The 25,095-nt window shown below is 38.6% G+C and overlaps 1 non-coding gene across 1 annotated transcript; it reads left to right on the top strand.

The window, feature by feature from the left end:
- Nucleotides 1–24,425: 24,425 nt before the first annotated feature.
- On the top strand, nt 24,426–24,498 carry TRNAR-CCU (transfer RNA arginine (anticodon CCU)). Its single transcript has one exon. It is a non-coding gene; the product is annotated as a tRNA-Arg (tRNA).
- The last annotated feature ends 597 nt before the right edge of the window (nt 24,499–25,095 follow it).

The raw sequence follows: 25,095 nt of genomic DNA, 5'->3' as shown, positions 1-25,095 counted from the left end.
CGATTTGTATTCGACTAGACTCGCTTGTCTACAGTTGCGCTTGCAAAACGTGAATTATTTAGCGAATTAAAAGCGTGCTTGTTGGTTGTTTGTTGTGGGGTTTCCACCCGGTGTGCAGAGGACAATGATTCTAAGAAATGTGCTACTCAAGAAGGCAAAACATGCTCTATACACTTATGTCTCTACTAGTTTATGAAGGCTTTGCAGGGTTTTCCATAAGTCCCAGGACATTGTCTTTTTTCCTGTCTGTTCAAGATCTGATGATAATTAATTGTTTCCTTTTTCTTGTTTCTTGAGGCCGAATAACTCGGCCAAGGTGTCAAAAAGGTCCACAAAAATTCCTCACGTCATCGATGGGACTCGAACTCAGTCCTTTTCCACTCGGTGTGGAGAGGAGGGCGATCCTACTAACTGTGCTACTCACGAGGGCTCCACTTACGGTGGAAGAAAGGCTGATAGCATGGTGTGGTACCACAAGACGACACGCACAAACGAGACAGTGAAACAGATGCAAGAAGATTTCGAAAAGAGAGAGAGATTTAGAAAGCAGACGCCGTCCAAATCGAATCATCATCGTTGGGAAAAGAAGGTATTTCAAAATGGAAGCGTACTGAACGCTAAATAGTGGACGGCCGATAATTCGTCATCTGGAAATGCAAATTATCCAAGCAGCCGTTCTCAAATATCCAAAAACAACTCTATGAAAACGGCCTGAAGAGTTGGATGTTTCGCAAACATCATTATATCGCATAACGAAATATGACCTTAAAATGAAATCGTATAAACCAACTGTCATTTGTGAATTATCAGATGAAGATCACAAAAGGAGACTGACGGTTTGCGACAGATTGCTGCAGAATTTTAATACCATTCCTAAAAGATGAAAGGTCAAATTTAGTGTGCTGTTTACCTCAGTTTATCTCCATGCAATGTTTTCTTTTGGAGTAATGCCAGTTCACATTATATCAGTAATAGTAATACACTGGTGTGCAAAATTTAAGGAACAGTCAGGTTTTCACCTGTAGCTTCTCATAGGAGTGGCCTGGATATGGTAAAAGCATACCAAAGGAACCTCGTGAGGTACAGAAATGATGAAGGAAACAACACCGACACAACGGAAACAAAACGGTACAGAGGGACTTTATTCAAAAATGGCAACACTGGCTGCCCTGATACAGATGCATCACTGCCAAAGATGGAAGAAAGGGAAGAAAGATGAAACAAAGGGTCCTCAGTAAGAGATATGGCCACCCCTAATGTCGATGCAGGCTTTGCACCGCCAGTCCATACTTAGAACAATGTTGTTGATAAGTTCTTACCGTAACATCGTCCATTCCTCTGTCAGCGCCATCTTCAGCTGGTGAGCATTTTCTGGTGGGTATGGACGTGCGTGCCGCTAGGCGTCTCCCCAGAGCGTCCCATATGTGTTCGATGGGATTTATATCGGCGGAACGGGCAGACCAATAGCCATACGAACAATGTCCTCGCTTTCCAAAAGCATATCAACAGTTGCAGTGCGATGGGGGTTGGCGTTATCATCCATAAACACAAACTCTGGGCCAATGGCACCTCGAAACAGACGCACATGGGGAAGGATTACCTCAATACCGCTTTCCAGTATCTGGAGTTGTGTACGTCCATCCAAGATAGCGCCTCCCTAGACGAGAACACCTCGACCGCCATATCGATCCCTTTCAGTGATGTTTGCGTGGTGATACCGTGTACCAACCTCTCGCCAGATTAGCTGACGTCCAGAATCGCTGCTGAGACTGAATCTACTCTCATCAGTAAAGAGTATCTTAAGTAAAGATTTTGTGGTTGTAACCTTTAGAAATACTGTTGGTACTTAAGTTTCGCACACCAGTGTAGTAATGATATTCGCCATATAGTGCAAGAAAGCCACAGGCTTTTGCTGCACTAGCAAACAAAGAAAAAACAAACAAAAAAAAACAACTAGATAAGAAAATATAAATTATATGACTATCCGTGATGAGATGCCTACATTGTATGGGGATATCTGTCTATTCGTTACCTCCTCACACAGGTAACTATCCAGTTGACCTTTGAATTTATCCAGACTGTCAGCCTCAACTACCTGCGTGAGCATCTTGTTCGCTGGCTAAAAGATTTTCTACAATCTAATGTAAATCTCAAATCCAGTAATTTTAATTTATGACCCTTAGTTCTGGAATTATTTAGAACAGTGAGAATTCCACCTTCATTCATTTCACAAATCCCTCTCAGAGCCTTATAAACCTCAATCAGGTCACCTCTGAGGTGCCTGGTTGCCAAGCTCTGTAACCCACATAATCGGAGTCTTTCCTCATACGGTCCTCCTTCTGCTAATCTCACCGTTCGAGTTGTCCGTCTTTGGACCATTTTCAAGAAGCTCAATACCTGTTTTCAGATGAGTTCTCCATACTTGAACACAGTGTTCCAAATGTGGTCTTACAATTGCCTTATACAGTGGGATTATGACCCCCCGATTTCTGCAGGGTAGCGTTCGATAGGACACCATGGACTTTCCTGGCTGCCTGTTTACACTGCTCAGAAAACTTCATATCTGCCCGTATTGTAACTCCCAGATCCCTTTCGTCCTGTACTGTTTTTAATTCAACCCCACTAAGTGCATAATTTATTTGTGGGTTGCTATTCCCCAAGTGTAAGTGTAAGTGTGTGTTGTTACACAGCACCAGGGGTTCCCCCATCTCCGCATTGTTTTCATTGTGGTGAACCAGTTCACTGGGAAATGCCAGAGATTTAAAAGTGCGTGGGAATTGTTCATGTGTAGTGTCATGTACCGTTGACTATTCCCCAAGTATAAGACCTTGCTTGAACAGTATTAAAACAAAGCTGCCACTTCTCTAACCATCTTTGAAGTCTCTTCAAGTTATCTTGAACGTGCGCTGCTTGGCACTGATCATTAACTAATCTGCCAATCTTTAGGTCATCTGCAAATTTTGATACTATAATTATACTATAAGAGAAAGGGAAATACTTAATTTTAGATAATAAATGGCTATATTACTATCCCAAAGAGGAAACGTTCACTTCACTTTACATACGGCCATAACATATTTTAGCACTTATTGGGATCTAATCAACCGTTGTTTACTATGACATCTTACAGCAATTGTCATTAGCCGAACTCATCTGTTATTAGTGCACTATACGCACTTAGAGGATAAACAACTTCATTGCCAAGCATCTATGAGTGCTGAAACATGTCGAAGTGAGTGGTGAACCCAGGTCAGGCGAGGTGAATGCACCCCTTACAACCATGTATCCATCGAAAGTCGGATACATGATCCTTGGGTGTGTGCTGCCACTGGCTCAACCTTTTCGTTATATTTTGGACAATTTTCCACAGCTTTTTATGTATTATGTATGTTGAGCAGCTGGTCCGGTTAACAAGTTTGTGATTAATCACCCAACGAATTTGTTGTTTGATTGGCAGCACACTACCTGGCCTCCGTAGCCGAGTGGTCAAGAGCGGGAGTGCAGTAGCACACGCTCTTTGAGTAGACCGGGGTTCAAGCCTCTGAATACGGTCGATCTGCCAACCCGCACTGGACCAGCGTGGCAGATTATGGTCCATTTTTCCCTCAGCATGAATTGTTGAGGAGGCTTCCATCCTGTAGTGGGTTGACAATGGCTGCAACTTTACCTTTACACTACCTGGATATGGCAACTATTAGTAGTAGAGCGGTTACAAAATCTTTTCCCACTTTTAAAAATTGAACTCGAATCCTATATCGTATTGAAAATGGTTTTTTGAATTTATTCAGTTTGTGTGATTTTTTTAAACCAAAAATTTGTTCGAAATTTGATCATCAGGAAGAGCGCAAGAGAATTTAGAAAAATAACAAAGGCAAAAATTTTTAACTAATTTTTATAACAACGGGACATCGTGCCCTTCAAATCTGAAAGAATTCGTGTTGCAGCTCATCAATGCTTTGAATCACTTCTTGTGATGCTTACGGACAACTACTAGAAATACTAAGTAGCCTTTTTCGAAAATACTAGAAGAAAGAAAGAAAATACTTTTTCTAGAAGAAAGAAACCTCGAGACATTTTTCTGTCTTTGATAGGGTTGCAATAACACTATCGCCATCCTTGTAATAAAGTTTAATTAAAAATGTTTGATCTCTAGACAAATTTTTAAAATGAACTTGACTGTACCACAAGACCACAACAAGCGAAAACTAGAATTCACCTGGCCCAGAGTCATTCCATTTTGTAGTGAACGCAAAAACTTCATTTTTCTTTTTATTGGAGTGAGTAATATCCTGTGGTTGATTTGCTTTAGCTGGACGTAAAACCCGAATTTCCGGGAGCAAAAACCATGCTGCCCTCGTCTAAAACATGCTAACTCAGCACCGTTGTGGAAAAGAACCATAAAAATTCCTCGCGCCATTGACAGGATTTTAACTTCAGTCTTTTCCACCCGGTATGAGGAGGACGGTGAATATACCAACTGTGCTACCCACGAGGGCTATATTATACAGAGTGTGTTAAATCATTATCTATTTTTCCAGTGCATATAAAGCTCTTATTTTTTTACATAACTTCCGTACGTGGATAGTACAGTTGGTAGGATTGTGGTCCTCGTTACACCCGTTGGAAAAGACTTGAATTCGAGTCCAGTCGCTTACAAGCGGAATTTTTATGAGCTTTTTCACAACGTGGTTAAGTTAGTTGATCTCATGCCAGAGTAGCATTGTTTTTTCTCCGGAAACTTTTTGTCCAGCAAACAGAAAATTGACCACAGAACATACCCAATTTACAGACAATATACGTGGAGCAATACGGCTTTAGTCGCTGATGCTCCTAAAACTCTACTACAACAACATCTTTACAGAATCTAATTAAACAGTACGTCAATAAGAGTATTTAATAACAGTTTCTTGTACAGTAGAGCCTAAAAATTGAAGTCCATTATGGAGTTTGGAGATTTGTGGTCAAGGTGAAATGATGGCAGAGGGATAATGCTACCAAATACTTTGACATGTTAAAAGACAGAGGATGACGAGTCATCTCTCATTGGGTTAACGTAGGAGAGACTGGTGGGTCGGTCTCTCCTTGTACTCTACTAGATGCAGTAGTCGCTGTTTCGTCAGTTTCTAAAAGCTTTCCGTTTTTATACTGATACAGAATTCTACATGAAAACAGAATTTGATTACTGGGAGTTTATAATACTTACATTTGGATTTTAAATTATTTACATTGGTTGTTGTTGTAGTAGGGTTTTGGGAGCATCAGCGACTAAGGGCATATTGCTCCTTATATACTGTCTGTAAATTGCATGTGTTCTCTGGTCGATTTTCTGTTTGCTGGACAAAAAACCCCAGTTTCCGGGAGAAAAAAACCATGCTACCCTCGCTTGAGACCGAATAACTGAGCCACTTTATGAAAAATATCGGTAAACATCCCTCACGTCATCGACGGGACTCGAACTGAGGTCTTTTAGACCCGGTGTGGGGATGATGGCGATTCTACCAACTGTCGTACCCACTAGGTCATTTACATTGGTGTATTTGTGCATAAGACACTTACCAAAGGATACAGGTACTCTGCTTAGTTAACGTAACGCAGAAACAAAACAACAACGCATGTTTTTCAACTATTTCTTCATAATGATTACCGTTAAATATTTAGTCGTGCCATAAAGACTGCTATGCGAGTGAATGGACATCAAATATACAAATAGACAAAACGATCTTCCTTACAAACCCTGATGGATTATTAATCTCTTTATAAAGATACCCAAGAGTCATAAACAACAAAGGTCACCCAGTTGGTCTGAGGGTTTGTCGTCGTTGTAAACCAACAGGAATGCACTTTTTGTTTCCCTAAAAAAAGTAATGGATAAACGTTACTCACTCAGATAGCCGCTGCTTTTCTAGTTGTAAATCAACCAATTCTTACTCTTCAATCAGTTCTATGAAGCACTTTATGAATACTTTATAACAGGACCTATTTTTGAGAAAGCGAATTTCTGTTGAAGTAATAGATTCTCTTTAAGAAGCGCTTAGCAAAAATCCATTTATGACATCGGTTCGCTCTGCTACCCTAACAAAACACACCCACCAGTGAATTGGGCAGAAGCCAATGTTTCGTGCCATATGCTTCAACTTAAATTCCATCTGCCTTAAATAAAATAATAATAAATAAAATAAAAACTGCAGACACAAAGCTACTCCACCCTTTTTCCTGCAACTTTCTTTCTTCAACAGCATCACCAGAACCTTTCTTTTGAAATGTATTGCACGAAGATAGGGTACATGAAAATAATGTTACTGCAACAGGTGAAGTATCAGTCCTATCACTTGCCTTTGTAAAGAACACTTCGTTGCCATGACTACACTTTCTCTCTCTCTCTCTCTCTGATACGATCAGAACAGATACGAAGCAGACCTGTTCGAGCGGATGTTCCTGGAATATGAACTTACCACAATATTTAGTTGGCCGGATGTTCTCTTGAATAGAAACAAGCCCTCTAGCCACATCAGCATGGACTTCCGCAAATCATTAATTGAGATGTCATGACCTTGGACACGCATGGTTCCGATGCAATGACTGAATAAGTTGTTGGCTCTCATTTTTGAGAAGTATACCAAAAAAACAGCCACGTAATAAAACTTAACGACGTGAGTTAGAAATACTAAACTCTTATTGAGGTTTAACAACTGTTAAAAACTTGCAAGCTGTTATGAAACTAGAATGATTCATTGCTTATTCTTTTCCTTCATTATGCAGCTATTGAATACAATTTGAATTCTCTGTAGATGGGACTTTAGAAGAATTCTGTGAGAGCGGTTGCTTGGTCAAATGAAAGTGTTTAGGTTACAGCTGGGCAAATTTTGTTTTATCGTATAATAAGATTATTAAAAATAATAATAATAAACACATATACAAAGAAGCAATACAGTTATCTAAACTAATTTACCAATAGATTTGAATTCAGATAATCGATAATCTATTTATAAGATAATCAAACTTCTAAGCCTCATGTGAGTAATTATCAACTTTAGTCTTTTAGGGAAAAGTTGTTGCCATAGTAACGAGTTAATCAGTTTCTAGGGAGAAAGTTTCCATAGTAACTAAGTGATGTGTTTCATAGGGAGAAAGTTTCCATAGTAACTAAGTGATGTGTTTCATAGGGAGAAAGTTTCCATAGTAATGAAGTAGTTCAATACGTAAAAAACCGTTTATTAATCATGTTCACCCTTGTAGGTATATGACGTATTTTCTCCCGATTTCTGGGAGAATGTTCTCCCCTGACTATGCCCCCTGTTCCGCGTGTATTGTTTGGTTTCACATTGTCCTCAGCTTTCATGAGCACCCAAGCATGAATGATGTTCTTCGCTGCTACCCTCTTTAAATGAGTTTGTGCCAGCCGGTCCATGATCACATAAAGTATTTTAATAACACTTGCGAAACGTGCCTAAACTTTGGCATTTGCTGCATAATTAGCTAAATTAGACATTTAAGATTTTGCAAAAATAATTACATCAATCTTATGAAATAATTAGCGAGATGCGTGTCGCACAGGAGAGCTGTTCTCCTTTCACGTCATGAAATACTTGTTAATTCCTAACATTCTCTGAGAAAAAAAATATAATTATTCATACTTCTACACCATTCTAGATTTTTATTAGAAGAATTAAGAATTGAAGGACAGAGAATGTCGATTGTCTTTAAACAAATCTTGGTTGTTAGAATGAACTAGTGGGAATAAGGCTGCAAGGTAGTCTAAGGCTTCTCCTTCACATTATCATGACCCCTGATTACTAGGCCAACACTTATCTCCGTGGGCCTTGAAGAAACTTCAGGTGAGCCACAATAGTCGTGGTGGAGAGTTTCGAATTGTAGAAAAATTCCTTTTATTTCCATTATAATACTAATAATACTAAAATTATGCAAGGAAGTATCATTTTGGTGCTATTTTTTTGCGCATGCATAAAATCTTATTACACAGTCAAATTGCGTTACAAAGAACACCAATTTAACGAAATTATTTCAATGTCCTTGCCGACTTCCAAATAATTCTATGTAAATCTCTTTTAAGCGAAATTCTGAAGAAAAACTGAAATTAGCATTAGCATTAGTAGAGGCATATGATGCAAGAAAGCAAGCTTATTCAGCATCAGCCAAAAAAAAAAAAAAAAAAAAAACCCTCTCCCATTTCACCCCTCCGTTCGTTCGAAATACCTGTCCAGTTGAGCTTTAAATTTGTTTAGGCTATCAACTTCAACAACAAGTGATGGAAGTCGGTTCCACCAACCAACCACCCGCTGGCCAAAGGCAAATTTCCGCACATCTATCCGACATCCGTCCTTCCTCAATTTGAATTTATGCCCTCTGAGGTGATTATTCTGAGAAAGATGAAGAATCCCATTGGCATTGAGCATGCTCAAACCATTCAAAGCCTTATACACCTCTATCAGATCACCTCGCCGGTGCCTAGTCTCCAGACTCTGTAATTTGCAAAACTTAAGCCTTTCTTCGTAAGAGCAACCCTTTGTTCCATTTACTAATCTTGTTGCCCTTCTCTGTACCCGTTCCAGCAGCTCTACATCATTCTTGAAATGAGGCCTCCAGACCTGTATACAGTACTCAAAATGTGGCCTAACCATTGCCTTATACAAGGGAATAATCACCTCCTTATCCCTGCTAGAAAAATTCCTGTATATCATTGACAAGACACCATGAGCTACTCTTGCAGCTCGTCTGCACTGCTCAGAGAACTTCATATCTGCCTGCACAATTACCCCCAGGTCCTTTTCATTCTCCACCACTGTCAGTGTAGTACCGCAGAGTTGATACATTGCTCTGGGGTTACTGTTACCCATATGTAGTACTTTACATTTGTCAATGTTAAACTTCATTTGCCACCTCTCAGCCCATCTGTTCAACCTTTCCAGATCCTGTTGCAGCAGCATAGCGTCAGTAGTGTCCTTAACGACCCTGCCAACCTTTGTATCATCTGCAAACTTAGACATTAAACTTGATATCCCATCATCAATATCATTCATAAACACCGAAAACAACAATGGACCCAACACTGAACCTTGAGGAACTCCACTAATAACATTAGTCCACGTTGAGCAGTGTCCATTGATTACCACTCTCTGTCTTCTGCCACTCAACCATCCCCTTATCCATAGCAGCAATTTGCCTCCAATGCCACACTGCTCCAATTTGTGCAGCAGTCTTCCATGTGCAACAGTATCAAAAGCCTTTCTAAGATCCAAATATATAATATCAAAGTTATTCCCTGCATCCAGTTCTTTTGTGACTACATCATAGTATCCAATCAAATTGGTCAGGCAAGACCTGCCCTTAACAAAACCATGCTGCGTCTGAGCTATAACTGAATTCTTATCTAGATGATCCTGCAGTGCTTCTTTAACCAGTGCCTCCATTAATTTACCTGGAACAGAAGTTAAACTAACAGGTCTATAATTACTTGTGTCAGCCTTTGATCCTCCTTTGTGAATTGGGGTTACATTTGCACATCTCCAGTCTATGGGTACCTCCCCTGAGTCCAAAGAAGCTCCCATAATTATGGCTAGGGGTTTGCATACTTCCTTTGCTGCCTCCTTTAATATAACTGGATAGATCCCATCCACCCCAGGTGCCTTTTTTATGTTTATCCTCAACAATCTGTCCTCCACTTTTCTCTCAGTTATTACAAAATCATCCAGCTCACTGCCAATGTTTACTTTACCTACATCATTCTCCTTCCTGAATAACTCCTCATGCGTGAATGTAGATGCAAAATACTCGTTTAGATTGTTAGCCACCTGAGCAGGATCCTCAACTGTTGAACCATCAATATCCAGTGGACCAATCTGATTCATCCCTTTCCTTCTCGAGTTCAAGTATGTAAAGAACTCCTTTCTGTTTTTCTTTGCATCCTTTGCCAAGGATTTTTCGTAGTCTGCCTTTGCCTGCCTAATCTCCTTTGTGACTTGGTTACAGACCAACTTATATCTATCATAGGCTTCCATATCACCCATTAATTTGTATGTATCCCATGCATTTTTCTTCTCTGCCACATGTCTCATTAGTCCATCTGACAACCATTTAGGCCTAAACCTTGAACAATATTTCTTAGTTGGTATGTAAAGCCTGGTAGCCACCAAGATTAGTTCCTTGAATGCTTCCCATTTTGAGTTTGCTGTTGGTAACATCATCAGTTGGTCCCACTGTATAGAATTTAAATACTGTCTCAGACCATCATAGTCGCCTTTATGAAAACAAAAACCCTTCCCTTTACCTCTGATGGTAGTTACCTCCTTGAGTAAATCCCACTTCAACACACTGTGATCACTGCCACCTAGTGGTTCATTTATCTGCAGGTTCTTAATGCATGAAGAATCACTACTGATAATCAGATCAAGAGTATTGCTCCCTCTTGTTGCCTCACGAACTTGCTGATGTAGAAAACAATCATCCAATAAATCCACAAAAGCCTTGCTAGTGTGCGAGTGACCAACCCACAAATTCCAGTCAATATCTGGGAAATTAAAATCCCCCATTATAAGACTCTCTGATTTACTGGCCCACTCTATTTCCCTGTACAATATATTATTATACTCATCAGAGTCATTAGGCCTATAGCACACTCCTACTCTCAATTTTGATTTCCCTATGCTTATGTCACACCAAACTGACTCGACACTGCCCTGTCTATCGATGTCAACTGGCTTCACTTCCTTTGACTTTATGTGTTTCTTAATTAATAGCATAACCCCTCCTCCCCTCCTGTCCTGTCTATCCTTTCTATATACATTGTATTCCCCAAATTCCAGTTCCGCATTACTTATATCTGTGTGACACCACGTCTCTGATATCCCAACAATATCTGCCTTTGATGTTTTGAGCAATACCTCAAATTCATCAAATTTATTTACCAAACTCCTAGCATTGGTGTACACGCAGGTATACATGCACCTGTTTCTATTCTTAGCTACCCTAACACAACCCATGTGTTTACTTGTAACGCAATGACTACCAGCAGTCTCTGAAATATCCTGCATCTTGTTTTTCAGACTTCTGCTCATTTGAATAGAAGCAGTGCAAGAATCACTTCCACCTCTGCCAGTGGCTACTGTTAATCTATTAGTCCTTGTATCCCCCCCCAACTAGCAGTTTTCCGACCCACCTAACACTGCCTCGACAGCATCAGCAAAAATTCTTGCACCCTTTCTATTTAAGTGTATCTCATCCCTGTAGAAGCAATCTCTCCTGTTAACAAGTACAGTCCAGGCTGAAAAAAATTCTACCCCTTGAGCCTTGCACAATCCCTCCAGGGCCGAATTGATCGACAAGGCTCTCATCATATACTCCCTCCTATCGTGTCTGGGCAGAATTGCAGACACTTTCAAGTTCAACCCTAATTCACGGCTTTTTTTCAACAGTGACCTGTACTTGCTAAGTAATTCCGCCGGTCTCCTACTCTTAATATCATTAGTGCCAACGTGTACAACTATATCACCTTTTGTGCCCTTAAAAGATGATATCCGCTCTACAACGTCATCAACCTTTGCCCCTGGCAGACATACCCTGGTCCTATTCCACCTATCCTTTTTACAAAGCATGTTCCCCGTTTCCCTGACAATAGAGTCACCAACAACTACTAGTTCCTGTGGGACCAGCGCATTCTGCCTAGGGGGGGCTGCCCCTGTGTTGCCTGATGACCAAGTGCAAGCTCTGGCGTTGATGTGGGCAGCTGAGAGCTTGATGGGCCCCTCAATTTATTTCCTTCGAGGGCATCCACCCTGTCCTTCAAGCTCTCATAAAGGCCCATAACAACGCTGAGTTGTCGCCTGATTTCCTTGCACTCCTTACATCGTGCACACACAAAGACATCCCCCTTGGCAGTATCATGTCCCGTACCCGACTGCTCCGCAAACATCAAGCAAACAGTGCATTTTAATAGACTGTGATTCAGAGGGCAACTGCCCCCCTCAGTTCTCCCCTGAACCACAGCACTCCCATTAGCTTGAGCCTTTTGCTTTGCTGCTCTGGTCAGAGTCATGATTCCGATTTAATTCAATAAAATTCAAAACAAAAATTAAATCCTTAAGTTATATCCCAAAACAGTTATGTTATATATATATTTTTTTCGGTATCTAGTGTTTTCTACGAGTTCCCTTTATACAACTTCCGTATCACGTGCACCACTATAGTTATGTATTAATTATTTGTTACGATTAAGTCGTTATATATATTTATAGAGTTAAAAATACAATTTAATTGACAATAAAGTTTATCAAGATTAATAGATTTACTGATTAATTGACAATATTATATTATGCACTATACGACACTAAGCTTATGCTATCGTGTAAAAATGGCGGGAATTCACGAACGGTATTTCTACGGACTCGTAAGTATTGATTAGCTTCCAAATCTCGCTATCTCAATTTAGAATAAACTAAGGATCCTGACTAGGTCTATAATCTACTTATAGATGATAATTTGATATAACAATTGGTTAATAAATCGACTAAATTTGGTTAAAAGACCTCTCGTTCAATTTGTGACACGTGGATTTGATACCGTTACCGATACTAAGTAATATCTACGAAATCTCTGTCTAAGTTAAACTTTAAACTAAGTATCGTAACTAGGAATATAAAGCTACTCTAGAAAATAAGTTAATATGACAATTTAAACTAATAAAGCAGAAAATAAATCAGGAAAAACTTCTCTGTTTGAAGAGCTTTAAGGAGCAATGTCTGCACAGGCTAACCTCGCACCCAGACTCCAAATGTTGTTGCTGTTGGGTTTTAGGAGCATCGGTGGCTAAAGCCATGTTGCTCAGTGTATATCGTGTAAATTGTGTGTGTTCTGAGGTCGATTTTCTGTTTTGCTGGACGAAAAACTCGAGTTTCTGGGATGAAAAACCGTGCTACCCTCTTCTGAGACCGATTAGCTCAGCCATGTTGTGAAAAAGACCCATAAAAATTCCACCCGTCATCGACAGGATTCGAACTCAGGCTTTTTCCACCCGGTGTCGAGAGCACGGCGATCCTACCAACTGTGCTATCCACGAGGATCCGTTTAAAATGTATTGGTTTGCACACATGAAAATTATGAATGAGCCTGATATTTAAATACGGCTATGGGCAAATTCCACTGAAGAAATAAAATGGGAGTTTTAAAAGATGCGGTAAAAGAATTCAATTTGACATCCTAAGTTTTCACACATTTTTGATCCGTACAGAAGCTTTTCATCCAGGTTACTTGTTTGTCATTAAAAAAGCCTTAGAATTAGTAATCTAATTTAATTAGTGCAAGCTACACATTAAAGTTGAATCATATTAATGCGCGAAAAAAAGTTTAATATTTAAATATTTAAATTTAATTAATAAGAAATATTAGAAATATTAAATAAATTGACGTATGTTATCTCTCAAAGTGTGGGTAATTAAAATTTTATACGATACAAGATTTCGTATACACTGCCCTACTAGTAATATCCGTACACCCCACCATGGATGGGGAAACAGGTCCTATGGATGCAACACGTCACAGAACCTGCTATAAATATGCACACTGGGCTTCGAACAGACAATTACAAATGTGGGCATGCAAGATGACACGTTGAACAGAATTAGCAGACTTCCAACGTGGAATGATAGCAGGATGCCACATAAGCAAGCGTTCTGTACGAGACATTGCAGTTACTCTGGGGATCCCAAGGCCAACGGTTAGTGACGTCGTATGCAAATGGCAAAGGAATGGGACTGAATCTGCCAAAAACACAGCCTGGTAAACCCCAAAAACCAATATGAACGGGACAAGAGAATTCTGCGAAGAACTGTGCGTCAAATCGTAATTTGCCATTGTCTCAAGTCACACAAACCCCTTTTGAACAAGAGTATTCGGACTAATGTCAGCACTAGTACAATACGAAGGACACTCCATGATATGGGTTCCAATGGTCGTGCAGCTGATCACAAGCCATTGATCACCTCAATAAATGCTAGACGGCGATTAGCATGGTGTAAGGAGCGCGAATCTTGGACTGTATAGCAGTGAAAAACAGTCCTATGTACAGACGAGTCGAGGTTGGCACTCTACCAGTCTGATGGCCGTTCCTGGGTGTGGCGAATGCCAGGGGTACAGTTCCTTTCTGATTGTATCCTCCCAACAATGAAGTTTGATGGTGGCAGTGTCATGGTATGGGGCTGCTTTTCATGGTTTGGCTTGGACTCATTAGTCGTTATCGACAAAACCATGAATGCTGTGCAATACCAGGACAATTGGACAATTATGCACTTCCAACATTACGGCAATACTTCTGGGAAGGCCCATGCCTGTATCACCAAGACAACGTGCCATGCCATACTGCTCGGGTCGAACAGAGTGGTTTGAGAACATGGGCGTGGAAACGTTGGATTGGCTAGCCCCGAGTACTGATCTGAACCCTATTGAACATCTTTAGGATGCATTGGATCGTCGGGTACGCGCATGCCAATATCGCCCGAAGAATATGGCCGAACTGGTGGCTGCGTTAAAGGCGGAGTGGAGAACATATCATCTGACATTCATAAAAGGGTGGTTGAGAATATTCCGGGAAGATTGAAGGCCGTCATAAAAGCAAAAGGTTTCAGCGCAAAATATTAAATGACACAATAAAAGCTATGTTTTTTTTGTCTAAAGGCTGGTGTCCGGATATTAATGGTAGGGCAGTGTATATAAAATATGCTTTCAAAACGATGATCCTGTATATTTATTTATTATTGAATTTAAAGCTGTTATTTAAGTAAAATAAAACGGAAACTAATTTGAACAAATAATCATTATTTTGAAATAATTTTCAGCCAAATTCACTATATTGAAATTTCGCTTTCCGATGAAGTGGGACAAAATTGGGTACAGTTCTGTTCTCTGATGAGTCCCGTTTTAGCCTACAAATATATTCTAGACGTTATTGCATCTGGAGACAAAGAGGAATGCGGTAACATCCCTCCAACGTCAGAAAAAGGGACAGATACGGTGGAGGCGGTGTTCTCGTGTGGAGTGGAAAGATGATCAACGGCCATATTTTTCTTAACTGTGCAGAAATATCAAGAACAGATCCTTGAACCCTATATGCGACTTTTAGGAGTGCGGTTGACCCATATTTTCTTTTCATGCACGACAACGCCACTGCACATAGAGCTCAAGTGATGGAGGAATATCTTGAAACTGAAGATATCGAATTACCGCAGGGGCTCACATCTGATGAGTATGGGCCTTGGCACACCCAGGGTCCTGATGTCATGTGACCATATTCGAACATCTTTTATCGACTTCTGTAATGTGACCTTTTTTGGTGATTCTAATGCAAAAACGGCCTTTATACTTGTCCGAAGTGTCTCGCTGTCTCCTCATTTCATCTTGAATCTTTGGTACACCACCATACTAAATTTTGTCCCACTTTATCGCAAGCTGCACGAGTTACACCACGTTAATCCAATTATATCTTTTGAAGTTAAGAGAAAATAATTGAAAAACATTTATAAATTAAAAATCTTTTAACAGCATTTTTAACAATAGACAGTTTTAGAATTCAGACTTTGTTGTAGAATGTTCCTTTTTCCAATGAAATGTGTTTTTCTTGTCCTGTCTTCACCCTTCCTACTTTGTATACAACATACTACCCAATAAGTATGAAAATATATTCAGGTACAAAGGTTTGTTTTGATTTCACTAATTTTGAATCATGGCCTCTCCTCTTCTTACTTTATAAAAGCAACATCGTTTGAAACTTAATTCACCGATCCCAGCAATTCTGCCAACATTTCAAGCATATCTGAAAATTCTTTTCTCGTAATACTGCTAAGTAACTCCTGCGATTTTTTCTATGAATCTTCAAGACAATACTTGAAAATTAAGAAAATCCAAGTAACGCTGCTTCAGATTGACTTGGATAGTCTTAAAGGATGGTCAGAGAAGAAGCAGCTATATTTTAATGGAGAAAATCCAATGTCATACACTCAGGGAATAACAATCCACTCTTCTTTAAAGGTTATGGATAACAAGATTAGATGCAAAGTCTTTGTTCTTTTGAATAACTCAATTGGGAAGGGCCATTCTACCTAATGTCAACTAGCTCAGCATTTTGTTTTTTTCTTTGGTGTATTTTTGTGTACATTTGCTTATGCAGATAACCACTACTGACGTCACCGGAGATCTCGACAAAGACATAATAAAATTTCTCACTTTATTTTTCTGCGCTACATTTAATATCATTTTAAAACATAAGACTCTTGAGTCTACCAAACATAAGTTTAAGGTAATAAATAAGAGCGAAAAATCACGGACCTTTCAAACGAAAATTTCGGATTTTCTTTTTTTATACATAAGCCTATGACAGATGAAAATGAATAATTCAATTGAGAGATAAATCCACTTCTAAAATGGAACAAATATTTTTGTTGATACGCCATTTAGGAACTAGGACCGAAGAAGGTAGAGACCAAAATATATTGCGAGCAGTTCAAGTTAAAATCTCTCGGAGAGAACAGAATGAAAAACGCAATTTCTAATCTTTCAGCCCTCCCCTGCTTTCAAAAACACCACAGTAGATGAATGTTGTAATCTAACAAAACTTCTGATAACAAAATCCATTACCGTGAAATTGGAAAACACTCCATTATTTCTGCAACATGTAGAGAGAAAACTGGTACAGCAAAATATTTAACGAGAGGAAAGTAACTCTCCATGACAGCACAGTGGCAATCGTCAGTCGTTTAAAGAGGTCTGTGATAGACTCCGAAAGAACGGAGGGATTATTAAAAGCCTCTTCACTAGGAGATGAAGTTAGCTCGGTTGTAAATGTATCTTACAACTTTAACCTGGTGTTAAAGGTATATTATAACTGTCTGGCCCCTGAGGGTAACACAGTGCATATAATCACCATCCTCCCCATACCGGGTGGAAAAGGAGTTGGTTCGAATCCCGTGAAGAATTTTTACGGGCTATTTTCTCTATAGGTTTTTAGCCCAGCAAATAGGCAAATCGACCACGAAATATACGCAAATTTACAGACAGTGACACTTACAATATACTGACACCTCACGGCCTAAATTGCTTTGCCACTTAGCTAACATTTTGTACTTTCAAAATTCAATATATCATAGCATCAAAAACAGGGAAGGATATGTTTATAAACATAATTGCTAACGTTTCAAAGCAAATCAGAAGTTTAAATGTAAAATTACAGGAAAAGAACGCACTATTGTAAACTTTTTTCTTTCCAAATGTTTACAAAAAAAAAAAAAAAAAGAATTAAAAATGAACTAAGAAGAAAGGAAAGGTTTTATTGCTCCGTTGTTCTGAGTTGTGGAATAAATTACAGGCAACTTTTATTAAAAAATTAAAATGGAAAGAGGAAAGAAGAAGGGAAAAAATCGCAACGAGGAAAAATTACAAAGAAAAAGAGAAAAAATAATAATAAAATAAAAGCTGAAAAAACAAAAAACGATAAAGTAAAACTGCGATTATTTAAAGAATGTTTTTTTCTTAGAAAAAATCTTTCAAAAGAAAAAATAATTCATTTTTAAAATATCCTTTTTTTCCAGGTTTTTTTATTATTTATTATTTATTATTTTATTATTTTATTTATTATTTATTTTATTATTTATTATTTTATTATTTTATTTATTTTATTATTTATTATTTTATTATTTTATTTATTATTTATTTTATTATTTTATTTATTATTTATTTTATTATTTATTATTTTATTATTTTATTTATTATTTATTTTATTATTTTATTTATTATTTATTTTATTATTTATTATTTTATTATTTTATTTATTATTTATTTTATTATTTTATTTATTATTTATTTTATTATTTATTATTTTATTATTTTATTTATTATTTATTTTATTATTTTATTATTATTTAAGAAACAAACTTGATAATTTTGAAAAAACAACGAAATTTTGTTAATTTTTCTGAACAGTTTTTATTGTGCAAAAAAATTCACAGAAGACCAAAACAATTTTTTTGAAAACTAAACCTAAAACTACTTTTGTTTATTTTTCTTTCTACCAAACAAAATCTAGACTTCAAAAATATTAGACATTTAAAATCTGAATATTCCGGAGAAAAATATAATAGAAACTTGAAACACATAACAATTTATTTTTATAATACTAAATAAATATTGGAAGAAAATATTCGATCCTTCCTTTTTTTGTTTGTTTTAAGCTAACCAAAGCCCTCTTTCTCCTTCTCCTTTGTTGAAAAGCTCTCAACTGGGTGCGCCTGAGGGTCCCTTTATTTACAACCTTAAATCAATACGAAAATATCTCCATAATAACCTCATTTATTCATTATTTTATCATGTAAAGGAGGCACACTTATTCAAATTTCAGTTGGAAGCAGCGCAACAAAATAACTTTCCACCAAAGCAGTTATAAACTTAACAAGCGGTTGTTGTCATCTGTACAAACTAGGCCTTCTTTGAGCGTTTTCATTGGAGCTTCGCTCTCTCTGTCGAGTGAAACGATCCGGGCTTGCTTATCTTTTATGTCTCCAGTTACCCAGCACTCAAGAGTCGACCCTCTCCTTTGAAGATAGCCAGCCATCTGCGCGGTCATTAGCCAGCAAATTTTGCTAATACATAATACATTTACTATACCTGACACTAGATGGCAGCACAACGAGCCCTTGTTCAAATCACAAAAATATTTCTGACATTTAAAACTGGACTGCAGTTTGAATAATACATCGAATTACATTCCTAGGAAGTTTTCTACAGCAGGTAGCTTACTGAGCTCGTTATATTTAAAAACAGAGGTGTAAATTCTAAAAAAGGAAAAATATTTCTAATTTTCAATGTTTTGTGTACATTAAATTAAAATAAATTGAATCCGATTAATCCAAAAAAAATTCGTGAACCAATATTATAACGTATGTACATTTATTATTTTTATAAATGGATAAATAAATTAATTATTCTTTTTAAAATATTATATTTTAAAATAGACATTATGTGAATGTATTCTACTGTACTTATAATTTCAAAATATATATTACTCATTTTTATGAAAGGACATATTTCTTGATAATGCTAGATAAGGTGAACCAGATAATAAAATTGAAAAATATGTTTGTTGATTCAAGGCATAGAAGCCATATTATTCCTAATAGCGAGGTGTTTGTATCGCGTTCACATGAAATGTAGAGCACATTTTGGCCTTGAAGCTGGCAAACCAGATTAACGCTACCCGATTAGGTTAACGTAACCCTGAGTTTACTTGATTTTTTTATTATTTTTGGCATCTGATGTGTAGTAATAAAATCACAAAAAGAGCAGTTTGTTTGAGTAGGTGTTGCAGATGGAAATAAAATGCGCCGCATTTAAATAGATTATGGACGATTTCGTTAGATTTTATGTGGTGATTCGTTCAGTTGTTAACTTATAATGTACTCTTAATTATTAAGCTCTATCATCTAAATGCACAATGACGCAAGTATCAGCCCCTGCTGAAACAAATCGGATCTGAACTGATCTAGCTACAAGACAAACAACACATAGTGATATTCTGCTGGATCCCAGTTCACTGTGGAATAAAAAAAAAATTAATTTTCTGTTTATACTCTGAGGAGTTCACAATATCGAAATAATACAAGAAACAGCACCGTATTTAGCAGTCACGGGAGCTTGAACCTCGGTCACTCAAAGCACGTGTACTTATGTTCCCTTGCCCTTGACCACTCGGCTACGGCGGAAATGTAAATGCATATCAGGCAGCAAAATAACCAATAAATTCAAATGTAATTGATATGAGGATTCCTGTGCAAGACTTCATAACGAAAATCCTACTACTCCCAATTGAAAAATATATGGCAAGAACATAGCAACAATAAACTTATAGAAATTAGCATCCAGCCATCCTTCTGGTCCTCCAGCACCAGTAAAGTAAGAAAAGAAGTGGTTCTTGCAAGAGTATGCATTGGACACTCTCATATAACTCATCTTTATCTTCTCGAAGCGAAGGCCCTCCATGGTGTAATCATCACTGCCATAATGTCCTTTCAGTAAAACATATTTTACTTGACTGCTCCTATTATAATAGCGTAATAGCCTTTCTTACCTATTACTGCAGGAAAGGCTAGAATCATTCCTATCTCACAGAAGTTTACAGGCGCCTATAACAATGAAGCACATCTGGGAATATGAAGCAAACCTAGATGAACTTTTCTCCTTTCTAAAGAAGATAACGATGTTCTCTCACATCTAAAAGCTTACAAACTTGAAACCATTATATTAAAATGAAAGGCACAATATGGCCGCTGTAGGCCTTGTGCCAAAACCTTCAAAAACAACAACAACAAATCAGGACCCAGGTCAGATTTACACCTGATGAGGCCCTAAGCCACAGAACGTAAAGAGGTTCCAAAATATGTGATATCATTTTTACTTTCGCAAATGGATCCCCCCTGCCCCGATAACGCCTCTCCAAACTTATTTGGCTTATGCCTAAATCCAAGCATAAGCCAAAAGCCTAAGTAACCGAAATCGAACGAAGTTGTCCCCCCTTTTTTTTTTTTTTTTAATTTTTAACTATTTCATTACAAAGTGTATTTATTTGTAATTTCTAATAAATATATGTAAAAATTTATTTCATATAAAATATTCGATATTATCATATATATAATTTGCAATTTCGATCTCTCTATACATTAAAAACGTTTTCCTCCTAGTGATATTTATTCGAGCCAATGGGAGAAGAGAGAGAGGTAATTACGTCACTATAAATGCAATTAATTATTGACAACTGCCTCCATAACGTTCACCAACCTCGTGCTTCACTGTCTAACATTTGATTGTAACGTTTTTATACGCTGAGTGATCACTGAATTATGACCACCCCTATGAAAACTGAATGCGACCAGTTGACCACGTGAGGTACGAGAGTGCGCAGTTAGTCGACCTACATAGCATAGATAATGTGTCAGTAGTTTGGTAGGTAATAAAATTCCGAGCGTGATGGGTAAAAGAAACGATTTATCGGACTTTGATAAAGGACAGATTGTGGGAGCTCGCTTTCCCAAACGGCTGAACTGGTGGGGTATTCGAGAGCCACCGTCGTTAAAGTGTACCAGGACTGGCGTCAAATTGGCCAAACAACGACCCGACGGCAAAACTGCAAAGGTCAGAAAAAGGTTGATGTTAGAAGTGAGCGCCGGGTCCGACGACTCGTACAGGCGAAGCACTGTTGAAGAGTTGACTACCCAATACAACATGAGGCTCTTCATCCACGGTATCAAAAGTGTAGGCCGGTGCAGGTGCAGGTGGAGGCGGTTGTATGGTGTAGGGCGTTTTTCACTGGCAGGAACTTGGACCCCTGGTGCATGTGGAACAAAGTATCAGTGGTCTCTGCTCTCATAAACTGCTTGCTGACTGTGTATACCCCGCTATGTTACACTTTTTCCCGAATGGCGATTGTGTCTTTCAAGATGACAAAATGCGCCGAGCCATCGGGCACTTGTTGTGCAGGAATGGTTTGAGGAACACAGTTCTGACTTCCAGCATATCGATTGGCCTCTGAACTCCCCCCCCCCAGCACTTGTGGGACACTATGGAAAGCCATATCAGTCGTCTGGATACACCAATCATTACCTGCATTACACACAGCTTGGTTGGCCATACCTCCCGAAGTCTTCCGACATCCTGTTGAATCAATGCCACATCGGATAGCTGCTGTACTGAGGGCAAAAGGAGGACCTACGAAGTATTAGGTAGGGTGATCATAATTCAGTGCTCACTCAGCGTATATTAATGAATATTGTATATTTGTGAATACAGTAGTTTAGTATTTTGTAAATATTTTAAATAATTTTTGTATAGTTTGTAAATATTTCAGTTAAATAATTTCGTCCTGCTCTTTGGGATGCAACAATATTCCTCATCATTATGAAACCCGAAGCAAAGGCTTTTTCCTGAGTGACCTATGTAAATGCAGGTAAATAATTACATAGTGATTGAATGCCACGCACTACAAATGCACATGTAAATAATTACGTAGGTCATTTCCTGATTAGATGACGATCACAGTGACATAGTGTGTTTTGTCTGGCGGCACCGGGGGTCTCCCCCAACTCCGGGTTTTTACTCTGTGTAGAATACAATTCTCTGCATAAAGCCAGAATGTTTGTTAGTGTGTGTTTTTTGAAGTATTAGTGCGGGTTGTGTTGTTCCTCTGGTCACTTAGCCTAGGGGCCTGTGGAGAGCCACTAACACCCCCGATTTCCATCACCGCCCTAGGGAGGCGGCCAGAACACATTAGGAGAGAAGAAAGCTCTCGCAGGATTAACCCTGGTGTGATAAAAGGGGCAGAGAACAGGGGGGACAGTAGTTGAGGCACTCGCCTGATTTCAAAGGAAAGACAGTAAGGGGACCCCTGGTACAGGACGCCAATCCTGGTACATAGTGCGGGAGTTGAAAGTGGGTAGTGGGGTGAGCCACCATGCAAAAGGGAGTAGGGACCACCCAGGGTGGGAGAAGGGGATTTGGAGAAGGACACTCAATTACCCCAGGTGGTAGGAATAAAAGAACATAGGGAAAGATTCCTATGGTGGAGCGTGTTTTTTGGAGCTCTGTCCCACACACTGGCTTGAGGGTTACCCTAATGGCCAGTGACAGCATCCCGCACAATGCCAGCTAGGAAAAACTACAGCATAGTGTCAGCTTGGATAACTATGAGGCCCCTGAGGGCCTGCATAGCTGTCAGTCTGTCCAGTGAAGAGACTAAGATAGAACATGCATAGACGAAATAATAACTTTCATTCGCTCAACATTCACATGATTTTAGTTTTTATAGTTTTTTCTTACACTTTCTATTTTCTTTTATATATTAGATTAGATATCGATCAGTGCGTTTCGGCAATTTTAAGAAACTTATGAAAAATACAGGTATGCATCACTATTAGATAAATTGAGGGTATCAAAGTGTGTAAGGGAGAAATACAATTGGTACGCATTATTTACATTCTTTTCTAGTTTAGTTTTCAATCAAATTATTTCTATATAGCTTTCAACAGAATTTCTATCTGAAACAAAGCCAAAATTGGAAAGATGGGAAAAAATATATATTTTATTTTTAACTACATATGTGATCATTTACTTGCCGAAGGAAACCTTGAGTATTTCCAGTACATTTTCATTATTTTCAGTTTTATTTACACCCGAATGAAACTACTACCTGGGGTGATGCTTATACTTACGACGCTCCATCAAAAAAGTTCCAGGATTGAACTAATCTTTGGGAAACGATGAAGCCTACCAGCTATTCGGATGGATCTTTCGAACTACTCTTCGTGTCACTCTACACCGATTCAATGCTTCTGTAACTTCTGCAAGGATTCCTGATAGGTTTCTTTTGGAAATACTAAACATTCTTGTGGTGCACTCTGAATTTCTTCAGATGTTGCAGTTCCGTGGCTTGTCAAGGGAGCTTTAAGCTTAAAAACAAAAAAAAAAAAATCCAGAGAGTATGGCGGTTTGGGGGGGATCTCAGTGGTGGAGTTCTTCTCAAGAAATTCTTGAATCAAAAGCGACAAATATGCAAGCGCATTGCCGTACTGAAAACAGCATTTTCTTTTAAGTCCACTTTTCTGTCTGTTTTCACCAAACTGCATCGCTCAATCGTTGTAGAACTCTTTTGTAGTATTCCTGGTTCGCTGTTTGATCACGCGGGACAAATTCATAATGAAAAATGTCCTGTGGGTTAAAAAATACGGTAAGCATGACCTTCACATTAGATCGAGAATACCTTGCTTTTTGGGCCTTGGAGATTCGGAGTTTTACGCTGAGAGGACTGTGCCTTGGGTTTCCGGATAATAGCCATATACCTGTGATTCATTACCAGTAATAATGCAAGAAACATCGAAATGTCAGCACATTGACGAAGATACTGACTTGCAAGAACTCGTCACTCTCCATGTCATCAGTCAGGACGCGAAGCACAAACTTGCCTAAAATGCCTTGCATTCGCAAATCTTGTGTTAATCGATCGACGATCGATTAACACAAGATTTATGAATGTGTCGATCACTTCTGATCAGGTCACGAACACAGGTAATTGAATCGTTGGTTTTTGAAAATGAAGGGAGACCAGTGTGAGGATCATCTTCGACGGATAAGCAGTCCTCTTTAAACTTTGCGAACACTGAAAAGACTTCGAATGACACACACAGCATCTTCTCCAAAAGATGTTCATAACAAAATATCGTGGGTTTCAGATGCACTTTTCCCTAATTTGAAACAAAATTTGATGCAAATCCACAGATCAATAAAATCTTTCATTTTAAAATGCGACGAAACAAAAACGTCTTCATGCGCACAGGTAAGCATGCATTATCATCAACATGTATATACTGATGAGTGAGGTATAACAAACCCCTGTGGCCTAATGGATAAGGCATCAGTTCCCTAAACTGGGGATTGTGGGTTCGAATCCCACCAGGGGTAGAAATAGTAACTCCTTCCTTTGTTTCTTTTTTTTTTTTATTTTTTGGCTTAACGTACCGAGTATTAAACTCTTCTGACTTGGTGACCAGAGTATAAACAGAACATTATCTTCCAATAATTCTAAGCGCCTGTTTGCAGAGGAATGCATAATGATGCATTTTAAACTGTAAACGTCGAAGCTGTATTGTCCTACTAATCCTTAACCCAGACAAACCACCCTCGTGGGTAGCACAGTTCGTAGAATCACCGTCCTCCCCACACCGGGGGGAAAAGACCGGAGTTCGAGTCCTGTCGATGACGGGAGGAACCTGAGAACTCCATTTTCAGGCGATGACGGGATCCATTCTCAAAGATCCATTCCTCCCGTCATCACCTGAGACCGACTAACTCAGCCACAACATGGCTGAGTTAGTCGGTCTCAGGCGAGAGTAGCATGGTTTTTTCTTACGGAAACTCGGGTTTTTCGTCCAGCAAATGGAAAATCTACCTCAGAACACATGCAATTTACAGACAGTATACAAGGAACAATATGGCCTTAGTTGCCAATGCTCCTAAAAAAACCCAACAACAACTACTACCCAGAGAAGCCTTTCATGT

The sequence above is a fragment of the Mastigoproctus giganteus genome, chromosome 8, assembly GCF_048544385.1.
Source record: "Mastigoproctus giganteus isolate SK-2022 chromosome 8, ASM4854438v1, whole genome shotgun sequence".
NCBI lineage: Eukaryota > Metazoa > Arthropoda > Arachnida > Uropygi > Thelyphonidae > Mastigoproctus > Mastigoproctus giganteus.
This window is presented reverse-complemented; position numbering and strand designations above follow the sequence as displayed.